The following is a 13,220-nucleotide window of genomic DNA, read 5'->3' on the forward strand; positions in this document are numbered from 1 at the left end:
TGAGCAAGCTCATTTTGAACTCTCCCTAATTACCCTTTCCAATGCAGAACACCTTCCTAGTCGTTTCTTTCCAACATCACTCATGTATAATCTCTTATATACACCACAGCCTTCTCTAACCTGAAAATTTCATTTGTCTTGTGATTGTGACTTTATTATCAAAACAAAAAAGTTCTCTCCTCAGTTCTTACTAATGAGAAGTATATGCAAAATAGTTGCCATAGGTGCTTGAAGAAAACTTAAAAATATAAAAGCCTACAAACTCTAATCTAGTTATACGGGACAGCCATCCTAGTTCTATGCATCCCCCCATTCCCAGCCATGGTTGGGACAGAGGAGATGACACAGGAAGATCCAGGAAGCAAAATCTGACACCAGCAGTTAGTAGCTCAGCAGCCGAGCAGTGGGAGTTGGTGCAAGAGCAGATATGTTGCCTCTTACCATTGGTATCTTGGGGGTAAGTCTAGAATTTATGGGGTGTTCACTGAGTGCTTCTTTACTGCTGATATTATAGATGTGTGAGTAGCAGTTTTAGGATCTTGATGGAAAACAAAAAGCAGCACAAATATTCAGCACATGCATTCAGCAAAATTTATTAGGGATGGGAGAAAGATATGTGGGAGTAAGCAGGTTTGGAATTACTGTAGTTAAGCAGGATAAAACCACTGGAGTAAATTAAATCAATAGCTGAGATGATAGACTGCTCAAAACAGAGTAAGAGTAGCACCGTCACAAAGTGAGGAACATCTACAGTTTGAATGGGCCTTGGAAGGCAATTGCTGGGTGCTGAATCAATTCAGTCATATGCACACACTCCCAGCAATGTCATACAACCATCATAACGCAGCGTCAACCTTCTAATTTACCAATATTTTGATAGCTGATGTCAGTGCAGCAGCTTGCATGAGTGAAGATCTTGATTAAAAAATAATTTAAAAAATGCTTGTCATTTAGATGATGGTTAAACAGTTCATTTTAAACCTTCATGCATTTTTTTATCTGAGGCATCTCAGGTTTTAGTTGCCATCATTTGTGTGAACTCATACTGAATCGTGATTTTAATATTTAAATGACAGATCAACCTTTTAAAACTTCACTTGTGCTTTAAACAGATATATTAAACCACAGAACACACTTGATGCCTTCTCTGATGAACATTCAAAGAGAAGGTTTGTTTCTACTTCCAGATCTGTTTCCGAATAGTACTTTGATTTTAGGCAAATGACTACTTAGTTCCTGTATGGCTGAAAATTGGGTGTGATTGCTAGTAATGCGATTTATAATTCTTGGATGGAATGCTTTTTATTAGTGTTAATATTATTAGGAAAATATTTTGACATCTATGGTCATTGACATTTTTGCTTAGGCAGATTTCTGTTACATTTAGGATAGAGATTTTGGATGGAAAATGGAGATTTTGACTCTTAAAGTTTCACTATTCAAGAAATTTGTCTCTTGTTTCTTCCTGCAGAAGCAAAATAAGCAGCCAAAGCCTCAAGTGTCCATCTTGGAGGCGTTTTGCTGACATCAGATGTCTGCCATACCTACTTTCCTGATGCCTAAAGCTGGCATTCACCATAACTATGGAATAAAAAGAGTTGAAAAACATTCCTATTAGGAAAAAGTTATAGGAAATATCTCTTCACTCTAAATCAAAAAATGTTAGGGAATGATCTGATCATAGTGTCTAAACAGCTAGATGGTACAGAAAGTGTTCTCAGACTAGCCTAAAAAGTGTGTAATTTCACAGTAGGTTTATTTGCATTTTTAGAAGTGTGAATAACTAGCTACTGAAATGACATGTCAAGATGAATTCTCCATAATTATATTAATGAATATATTTCTTTTTATCTCTGAAAAATATGCTCTTCTAAGGTTAGAAATTAATTCAGGGAGATTGTGTACTGTTCTATCAAGTTCAATCCTATCTAGATTCAGATCTAGACCTAGATCTGCCATATGATCCTAAAGGAGGGAGCATAAAACATTTTACAAGTCTATTCCCAAGCTTCTATGTGGCTTATGTAAGGTTTATTTTATACAATTGGCTCCTGACAGTCATTCATAAAACCTGCAGCATTTGCTATCCTAATAGCTTCCAGCCACTGGCATTATAACCTCCAGCATATCTGCTTACATTCTACTGTTGTCCTACTTCCAGATACCATTCATCTTTGAGTGCACAGTCTCGCTAGATGCATCATTGCTTGCTCTGCTGGTATCTTCATTGAAAACATTCAGATACTCAAAACAGCAGGTGCCATTTAAACAAAATATCCATGTGATTTGGTCAGTTAAAACCCTGCAGGTCTTTTCTAGAGCTGCTAATCTTAAACATATGCATAAGATTTGCATAAGATTGTTTACTTACTGGCTGTTCATATTGCTTTTACCAGATTATTGTAAAACTATTTAAATATCAGTTAGCTTGAAGGAAAATTAACCAACAGCACTAAACATACCTGTATTAACCGTTTTACAATTCTACTGTTCAGGTGCCTGCGATGATCTTTTCACAAAGATTAAATCCACATAAAACAGCATAGTTAAATATGGGAGTGGTCCCAGCTGTTCATTCCTGTTCCTGTGCCTCTCCATCCCATTTTATCTCCCTTCCCTACCCTTATGTCCTATGCCACATTAATAAGACTATGGCTTTAAAACTGGGAAGGGGGAACTGACCTGGGTTAAAACTAGTTCAGCACAATACATAGATAATTGTATGGTTAGTGCAGTCTGTAGTTGCTCTGTACATTCACTATGCAGTTCCACAAACAATTATTCTGGTATTTAGGAATAATAGTAGCATAGAGATGAAAACAAGTATGAAGAGCAGCCAGTGTCTCCTCTGGGCAACTGTTCAGGGTCAAGGCATTTGTTAAACTCCTTGTTTTGTGCTACCTTAGACATCATTTCCAGGTACGGCCTCAGCTTCGGGTTTAGGAGCAATGCAGCTGAAGTATTAGACATCTTCTTACCAAGTTACCACATGAATCAGCATTTTCTACATGCAGACTGTAAGACATAATAAACTTGATCCCCTGAAAACTTCAACAGGAAATAATTCCTTTTGATATAGGAAAAGGAGATATGCAGCAGGAATTTTTTATAAAGCATATACAAATCACTTTCAAGATACTATTCCACATTGATTTTTTTAACAATTGATGAGCAAATAAAGTTAGTAAAATACATCACTGAAATAATTTTGTTATCGACTTCACTGGCAGTAGTGTGAACATCACTATCTTGGAAAAAGAAATGTATGTGATGTTACATTACATTCAATATAAAATATTACTTGTATAAAGCCCAAATAGGCTGTAAAGTAGGAGAAAATTATGCTTATATCTCCCTTAAGGCTTGTTTCTTTTTGAGTAGTATATAAAGTAAATCGGAATTTTGCCAAGAGGGATCCTGAATCACTGTGTTCTTTCTTGGAGGTCCTTATAACTTTTGTATATTTAGCACTGTTATATTATAAATTTTTTTGGCAAGCCTTGTGCTATTTTTTTTTTTAAGTAGGTTAAGTATGAGTAATATTGTTATAACACAATTGTATCACTTTCCAGGTTAAGATGTTGAGCTTGCAGAACATAAATGAAATCTAGCTGGAAAGAAACAGTGAGTTACTTATCTAACAAATATCTTTTTTTAAGTGCTAGAAAAAAATATCTCTCTCCAACACATTAAAAGCATCTACAGAAAGGGTATTTTTCAGTGGATAAATCACAAAGCTGGATAATTTGAGACCAGAGGAGTTCTGCCTTTGTTGCACGTAATTGCAATGTGACCTTAAAGTCCATCTGCATGGTACTTTGATTACCTATAACTGAATAAATCATCTCACTGAACTTCAGCTGTCAGGGAGTTAGGTATCTGTTTTAACGTACTCATCTGGATTGCATCTAACTCTTGTCAATACAGACATAAATACATCATTCAAATGGGATGAACATTCCCTGGGAGCTCTTTTCATTGTCAGTAGAGAGAATGTGCCTTGAACTGGATGCATCCCTTTAAGCTAGGTAAAGTTAGGTGAGCTAAAGAGTACACTAGTAGCTCCCTGATTACTATACAGTTTCTTTCCGGATGGTTCCTCTAAGAATTTCAGATGCCATTGAATTAGGAGCATGAAGTAGCACAGGAATTTAGGTTGAATACTTAGTCTTTAGGAACCTTTAACATCTCTCTTTTTTATCTCTCCTGGTTGCAAAGTAGGAATGATACCTGCCTACTTTTGTAAAAGTTTTTTTCATGCCTTTTTTGCAATATAAACAAAAAACTCTAAAAAAATTAAAAGCTAACATGATTAAACTGACATGGAATTCCTTGACTATCAATTCTGCACTCTTACTGATCTGTATATTGACACTGACAAACAGTAATTACAGACACACGTTTTGTTGCTGTAAAGCCACAGAAGCCACATACTGCATTCTTAAAAGTAGGCTGCATTCCTATTCAGTTTAACTGACATTCTGGCTAAGGCTGCAGGGCAGAATAGGTCCCCAGGTCTACATACTTAGAATTGGTATGAATATTTGTCTTAAAAAAATGAAAAAAAAAAGAAATGCACATGTGCTGAAAAACAAAAACCCTGCTTCTAACTGAAATAAATCTGTTGCTTTACCAGCTCATCCCTTTGGGTTACCTAAAGGCAGTAGTTCATATTATGGACTAATGGGCTGCAAAATTTCAGTGTAATGACAGAATTTTGTTTCTGGCAGATTGACAGAATTTTGTTATTTTGGGGAAGGCTGTAGGGGTAACCATAGCATAAAAGTAAGGTCAACTCCAGTCAGAAAATGTTTAGTAACTGGAAGAGTGTGATGGTTGCCTGGTAACTACAGCAGATATAAACTAGCATTCCAGGTGATTTGGGAGACTTACGGCTTTTTCTCTTGGTGTATTGAGATTGCCTTTTAATAGGGTCTGGCATGGCTGGCCCATGGTAGAGACAGAGACTAGCTGCGAGTTCTTCCCAGCACTTTTTTCCTATGTTTCCATGAAGTGTTAGTATATCATCTAACTCGAACAGATGCAAGCTTGATCCCTTTGCTGCATTTGGATAAACTATCATATGTGGGTTCAAGACATATCCCTGTCTTTCCATATTATCCCCTAAGCATTTCCCTTAGCCTGCAGAGAACACTCAAGGTTCTAGGAGGGACCCACCCGATGCAGAACTCTGCCTTTATGCTATTTGTTATGCATCAATAGGAAATTACTACAGAAAGCAAAGCCTTCTCTTCTCACCAAGGAAGGATCATTATAAGTGGTTTAAATTATAAAACTGCTCTGCTTTGCTGGGTCATTCCCACTCTCTGGGACATTTCTCAATGCTTTACTTACCTTTGTTTCATTAAAGAAGCAATTCACCCTTCAGATTGGTGAATCGGATTATTTTTTGTTTAGCAAAAGTTGGCTTCTGTATTGTCCCAACCATAGGCATAGCACGTATTTTAGCAGGATTCTCCATACGAAGACCTTGCTAGATAAGCTCTAAAAGTGCGCAGAAGGTATTGACAGACCTCATTTTTTGTACCTAGTCACAGCTGGTATTACTTTCTCTTCCGGGTTCCTTTTCTACATCTACAAAGCAACTTTTTCCAATTGTGATTTGCTATTGAGTGTTCTTGTGGCTGTCTCGGCTACTTTGGTAGGTTCAGATTGGCCATAAGGTAGTCATGCATAAGGATTTTATATTTTTCAAGACTGATTCCCATAAATCTTGTCATTCACATGTGGAGGATAAGTTATCTGGGGGGATTAAATGCATTCACTTTCAACAGAGTACAGTAGACTGTTGCCTTTCTTGCTTTATAGTCAGAGAAAGACTGCTGCTTTTAGCCTCCTGAGATATTTATGATCCAACGGCTATTCTGTTGATTGGTTTAAACTAACTAATTTCAGAAAGCTATGGCTAGGTGTAATGTATTCCATACTTGATGTTGCAAGCCCCAGTGTCCTGACAGTCTCACAGGCACCATAATCCTTTGGCAAGGACAAATTGCTACAGGGCATCTGGTAACAATTTCACAGATGATGCAGAAATGGGTCTATGGTAAGGAATGTTACTGCTTAATATCTGCTTTGTTTCTTTTCTCTTCTGCCTGTTGTTCAGTATCTCAGCCCTGGCTTTCCCATGCATATGATCCTTTCTCTACCCTGTTAGTCTAACCTGGATATCACCTTGTGCTGGTTTTGGCTGGTGTGGAGTTAATTTTCTGCATGGTAGCTAGTATGGGGCTATGGTTTGGACTGGTGCTGGAACCAGTGTTGATAATAGCAGCGCTCACACAGAGCCAAGGTCTTTTCTGCTCCTCACCCCACCGCACCAGCGAGGGGCTGGAGGGCACAAGAAGCTGGGAGGGGGCACAGCCAGGACAGCTGGCCCCAACTGACCAGAGGGGTATCCCAGGCCACGTGATGTCATGCCCGGCATATAAAGCTGGAGGAAGAAGGAGGAAAGTGAGACATTTGGAGTGATGGTGTTTGTCTGCCCAAGTAACCGTTTTGTGTGCTGGAGCCCAGCTTTCCTGGGGATGGCTGAGCACCTGCCGGTGATGGGAAGTGGTGAATGAATTTTCCTCTGCTTTGCTTGTGTGCGCGGCTTTTGCTTTACTTGTTAAGCTGTCTTTATCTCAACCCACGAGATTTCTGTTTTTTACTCTTCTGATTCTCTCCCCCATCCCAATGTGGGAGGAGTGAGCAGCTGTGTGGTGTTTGGTTGCCAGCTGGGGTTAAACCAAGACACAGCTTTTCTGAAAAATATTCCTTCCAGCCTTGTTTTCTGACAACAGTGTGTATCATTGAAAAAGAGGATATTTCACCATACCGTGGTTGTGGCTGATATTTTGTACATCTGAACCCTTCCTCATACGTAACTGTACTATATAATTTCTGAGATACTATTTATATTTTTAATAGTGCTCCAAACTGTTAGATGCTTAACTGCTCACAACTGTATGGTGTAAGTTCCATAAATCCATAAACCTGTTGGATGTGGTGCATCTATTTCTTTAGGAAAGTAGTCAAAAAAGGTACTTTTTTTTTTCCTTTTGAAAATCCCCATCAGTTTATTTTGTTCTTCTGTTTGATCATTGCATTGGATTTCCTGCACCATGCTCCACAATCTGGTTACAGTATTACAAATTTTATAGCAGCATTTTGTATAACATTTTTTAGTAACCCTTGATCAATTATAGATTTCTTATTAAAAATGAGAGTTTCATTACACATCACTTTTTGCAGGCTCAGTGTGGAATATTTAATTGAAAACCAATTACCGTAAAATAGTTTACCTTCAGTATAAATGAAATTCATGGATTTTGTTGAGGATTTTCTTCATACCTTTTAATCATAGAATCACAGAATTATTTCAATGGGAAAAGATCGTTAAGATCAATGAGCCCAACCATCAACTTAGCACTGCTAAGTCCACCACTAAACCATGCCCCTAGAGTGCCACATCTGCATGACTTTTAAATATCTCAAAGGATGGTGACTCAACTGCTTTCTTGGGCAGCCTGTTCCAATGTTTGACAACCCTTCTGGTGAAGAAATTTTTCCTAACAACCAGCCTAAACCTCCCCTGGCACAATTTGATGCTGTTGCCTCTTGTCCTATCACTTGTTATTTGGAAGAAGAGACTGACACCCCTCTTGCTACAACCCCCTCTCAGCTAGTTGCAGAGAGCAATACGGTCCCTCCTGAGCCTCCTCTTCTCCAGGCTTAACAACCTCAGTTCCCTCAGCTGCTCGTCATAAGGCTTGCACTCTAGACCCTTCACCAGCTTCGTTGCCCGTCTCTGGACACGCTCCAGCACCTCAATGTATTTCTTGTAGTGAGGGGCCCAACACTGAACACAAGATTCAAGGCGCAGCCCCACCAGTGAAAAGAACAGGGGGATGATCACTGCCCTTGTCCTGCTGGCCATGCTATTTCTGATACAAGCCAGGATGCTGTTGGCCTTCTTGGCCACCTGGGCACACTGCTGGCTCATGTTCAGCCTGCTGTGGACCAATATCCCCGGGTTCTTTTCTGCCAGGCAGGTTTCCAGCTGCACTTCCCCCAGCCTGTAGCGTTGTGTGGGGCTGTTGTGACCCAAGTGCAGGACCCAGTGCTTAGCCTTCCTAAGTCTCATACAATCGGCCTTGGCCTACTGATGCTGCCTGCCCAGATCCCTCTGCAGAGCCTTCCTGCCCTCAAGCAGATCAACATTCCCCCCCAACTTGGTGTCATCTCCAAACTTACTGAGGGTGCACTTGATCCCCTCATCCAGATCACTGGTAAATGTATTAAACAGAACTGGCCCCAATACTGAGCCCTGGGGAACACCACTTGTGACTGGCCACCAGCTGGGTGTAACTCCATTCACTACCTCTCTTTGGGCTCAGCCATCCAGCCAGCTTTTCACCCAGCAGACAGTACACCTGTCCAAGCCACGAGCAGCCAATGTTTCCAGGAGGATGCTGTGGGAGATGATGTGAAAAGTTTTACTAACGTCCATGTAGACAATAACCACAGCCTTTCTCTCATCCCCTAGGGAGGTCACCTTGTCATAGAAGGAGACCAGGTTAGGAGCAAGACCTGCCTTTCATAAACCCATGCTGTCTGGGCCTGATCCCTGGGTTGTCCTGCATGTGCCCCGTGATGGCACTCGGGATGATCTGGTCTATAACCTTCCCCGGCACCAAGGTCAGGCTGACAGGCCTGAAGCTCCCCGGATCCTCCCCGCCCTCCTTGTCATCTGCTGTCACATTTGCTGACCTCCAGTCAGTCAGGACCTCCCTGCTGAGCCAGGACTGCTGATACATGATTGCAGACAGCTCAGTGAGGACTTTGCCAGCTCCCTCAGTACCCCTGGGTGGATCCCTCCTGGCTCCAAAGTCCTGCGTGTGTCTTAGTGGTGCAGCACGTCACTGACCATTTCCCATTGTGTTATGGGGTCTTCATTCTGCTCCCTGCCACTGTCTTTCAGCTCAAGGGGCTGAGTACCCCAGGAATAACTGGTCTTACTTTTTACTGTCTTACTATTAAAGACTGAGGCAAAGAAGCATTAAGTACCTGAGCCTTTTCCTCAGCCTTCATCAGTATCTTTCCCCCGGCATCCAATAAAGGATGGAGATTCTCCTCAGCCCTCCTTTGTTACAATGTATTTATAGAAACATCTTTCATTGTCTCTTATGGCAGTAGCCAGATGAAGTTCTAGTTGGGTGTTGGCCCTTCCAACTCTCTCCTTGCATAACCTCATGCCATCCTTGTAGTCCTCCTGAGTTGCCTTCCCATTCTTCCAAAAGCCATAAACTCTCCTTTATTCCCCCGAGTCCCAGCTGAAGCTCTGTTCAGCCAGCCCAGCCTTCTTCCCCACCAACTCGTCTTCTGGCACACGGGGACAGTCTGCTCCTGCACCTTTAGAATTTCCTTCCTGAGGAATGCCCAGCCTTCCTGGAGCCCCTGGCCCTTCAGGACTGCCTACCGAGGGATGTTATCAACCAGGCTGCTAAACAGGACATAGCCTGCCCTCCAGAAACCCAAGGTAGCAGTTCTGCCAACCCCCCTCCTTACTTCTCTGGGAATGGAAAACTACCGTTTCATGATTTGTATGCCCCAGACGGCCTCCAACCATCACACCACCCACAAGTCCTTCTCTTTTCACAAAAGACACGGTCCAGCAGGGCACCTTTCCTGGCTGGCTCACCAACCAGCTGTGTCAGTGAGTTATCTTCCATGTGCTCCAGGAACCTCCTAGACTGTTTCCTCTCTGCTGTGTTGTATTTCCAGCAGGCATCTGCTAAGTCCTCTATGAGAACAAGGGCTAGCAATTGTGAGACTTCTTCCAGCTGCTGATAGAATATTTCTTCTGCCTCTTCATCTCAGTTGGGTGGTCTATAAGAGGCTCCCACCATGATATCTGCCATGCTGGCCTTCCCCCTGATCCTCACCCATAAACACTCAACCCTGTCATCACCATCATTCAGTCAATCAAAACTCTCCCTGACATACAGGGATACCCCACCACCTCTCCTTCCTTGCCTATCCCTTCTGAAGAGTTTATAGCCACATATGATAAATGTGTGTAGAACAAATAATATTTCCAAAGCAATAAACAATCAGTTAATCTCCATACTAGACTATTACTCCTTGTACAGGATTTTCCTTCATGAATGAGATGCTGTGTCTTTTATAATTTCCCGTCCATTTTACTTCAGCAGTTATATTATCAAATTTGAAAATCATTTATACCTCATTGGTGAAGGATGATAAGTAAAGTAACATCTACTCAAAGGCCCATGTGTTGTTTCACTTTTCAGTGCATGTAATTTTTTCAGCAGAAGCATTTAGGATTTCCATAAGGCTTTTCATTCATGTTTCTCTCATTTTGCACTAGAAATTGTCCACTTACATACATCGTTAGAGTATTGTCCTGAATATAGTTTGTGTTAAGTGTGTTGCACTAATCCATCACCTATTTTGAAGGTAAGATATTTGGACACCTCCTAACAGTCACAGTACCTACTATAATGGAATGTTATTCTCTTTAGTATCACCAGCTGCTATTGTTAAATAACTGATGTGTAAAAATAAAAGATTAGTGAATCGTATGTACCATGTTCAAAGCTTGGCAAGCATTTTTTACCAGTCATGTCTGTGTTGAGCAGACAAATATGCAAAAATGTATCACTGGTCACAAGAGTGTTTGCTGTCTCTCATTTACAAGAGAATAAATTCGAACGTATGATGTTTAGCAATTTAATGGGAAGTTCATGGGAAGAAATCTCAGAGATAGTTTCATCCAGTGTCAGTTTTATTTCTCTGATACTTTAGCGTTAAGCATTAAGCATATTTTTATCTCAGTAATGTCTCATAATAAATTACTTTTCTCTTACCAGTTTACTTCAAGAACCTATAAATATTTTTTGCATTAAACTGGAAGGCTCAATTTTATTTCTCCCCTGATTTTTTTTCTTCTCATTAACTTACAGCTATATTTAGGCCATGTTTTTTCAGTATCAGACGCTAACACATTTAGTCATATATTATGCCATAGCAAAATGTTAAGTAGATGATGCTCATTTAGAATTCTGATTATGTCAGAAATTGTCTGTATATGATTTACACAGCACCATTTGAGAAAAAAACCCCAAGAGGTAGAAGAAAATGAAGCAGAGGAAAAGTTTAAGTGCTGTAATGTACTTTAGTTTGGAAAAAGTACAGAAATGTTTCAGTATAGAAAAGTTAAAAACAGATTATTTTAAGAAAACTTTAGGCAATGTAGGAAAAAAATCTGCCTTCCTACACTGACTTGTTCATGTAATGAATGTGCAGATGATCAAGGCAGAAAAAATGTCAAGCATAAAGGAAAAAAAAAAAAAGAAATATCAAAAAGATCCTGTGTAGGCACATTTTTTGTGTTAACTGTGTGGTAAAATTAAGAAGTCCTGCTGATAAAGTAGCACGAGATGAACGTCCATCCTATGCATTCATAAAACTATAAAGGACACAGTGGACAGGGTGGTTCTTGAGTCTTCCATTCATTGCATGACTGACCACATGGTGTAGCAGCCTATGACACTTGACTGACAGCTCGCACCTAGGTTTTCTTCTGTCTATGTGATTGTCTTTGTTGCAGGAGCATGAAGATATAGTGATTCTTGTCAGAATTAGCTGCTCCAGAAATGTTTACTTACAGCTAATTGTTACTGAGAAGGGTCATGGTATGCGATGCTGCATACAAAACATTCACACTGCAATTTGCATTCAAAAACATTCATACGAAATACTTTCTACATATTCATCAAAAGAAGCCCAAGCACAAAACAGACAGAATTGGCACTTCGGTACTTGTACCTGGAATCCAGCTACACTGATCTTGAGACAACACCCGTTCTTTCTTTTCCAGTCTTCCATTCAGTATCAAGCAGCTATCATTCAAAGTTCTTTTTCACAAATAATATCCCAGTCTGTCACACAGTTGATATTATCTGCCTCTGAGAAGACAGATCTTTTCTAGTAGCTTGACAATAAAAGAAAATGACATTTTCTTGCAAACTTTTGCTAGGCCACTTAAAAGTAATACAGTATTCCTGCATTAGAGGCCCTGCCTTTTTCCCAATCTAATGTTCACTGGTACAATCTGTTAAAAAAAAATATTTAAATAATTTCAGCTTTCTATCTGTAAGCCTCTGTACACAGACTATGGCTTCTCAAACACAATTATTCAAATAATTTGCCAGTTATTTCGCGCTTCTGTATTTTTTCTCTCTGTGGTTAAATAACACCGTAGAGTGTGCCAGTGTGCACATTTAGCTTCCTTCTCCATCTACAAAATAACTCTTCTAGGACAAGGTAAATACATAAAAATTTATATCAAATGGTAACTCTGAATGACTTCTTACAAACACTTCTCTTTAAGGGGCAGAATGAGCGATACAATGAGCCATCAATCAAAGCTTTTCTATGAAAAATACTTACCTAAAACCAAGCACACTCTGTAGTGTGCTTACTTAAACCAGTTGACCTAACCTTATTTAACATAGTCCTAGATATAAATTCAGTCACTTTTTGTTAACTTCAAACCTCTGGCTACTCCCTCAGATTGTCTCATGACTATCTGAGAGCCTCAAGCCAGAGCCATGGAACTGACAAACATTGCGAGCGCTGAGTGTCAAAGGATGCCTTTCGTCTATGTACAGGGGCGAGCACCAAGGCTGCTGCAGAATTAGACTGAAAAATATGTATCTTGAGTAGTAATTTGTAATCCAGACAAAATCTTCTGTGCTAAGGACATAGATATTCTTGTGCGGAGGTGTTAAAAGATTTATGAAGGCTTCTGAGGAGATAAGTTGATTTTCCGAATTCTTTTGAAAGTAAGTGTTATTAGGATGCATTAATAGGTTTTGTCTGTTTCTAGTTTAGGAAACATACTGTGCTTTTCACCCCAGATCACCTTGCAATTCTCACATTCATCCCTATGTGACATAATGCAGCTGAAACCAGCCCTGGAGCTATTATGCAATGCTGATGCCTTCTCTGTTTATAGTGGAAATCAGCCATTTTCTGTGCAGCCTGGATGTTACCATTCTGAAGTGTCCTACAAAATGGCATAGATGTTTTCTCTGTTCGTTCTAACAACCTTACAAATCCAGCTTTATAGAAACTCAAAAAGAAGGGTTTATCCTAGTTAATGATGCTGATTTTTTAAAACGAATTAT

General features: G+C 40.0%; 1 long non-coding RNA gene across 1 annotated transcript in view; it reads right to left on the minus strand.

Annotated features, from left to right (window-relative positions):
- Window positions 1-13,220, minus strand: part of LOC308066874 — a 64,279-nt gene that overhangs the window by 42,105 nt on the left and 8,954 nt on the right. The window lies entirely within an intron of this gene.

Source organism: Falco punctatus (assembly GCF_963210335.1).
Source record: "Falco punctatus genome assembly, chromosome: 7".
NCBI classification, from domain to species: domain Eukaryota; kingdom Metazoa; phylum Chordata; class Aves; order Falconiformes; family Falconidae; genus Falco; species Falco punctatus.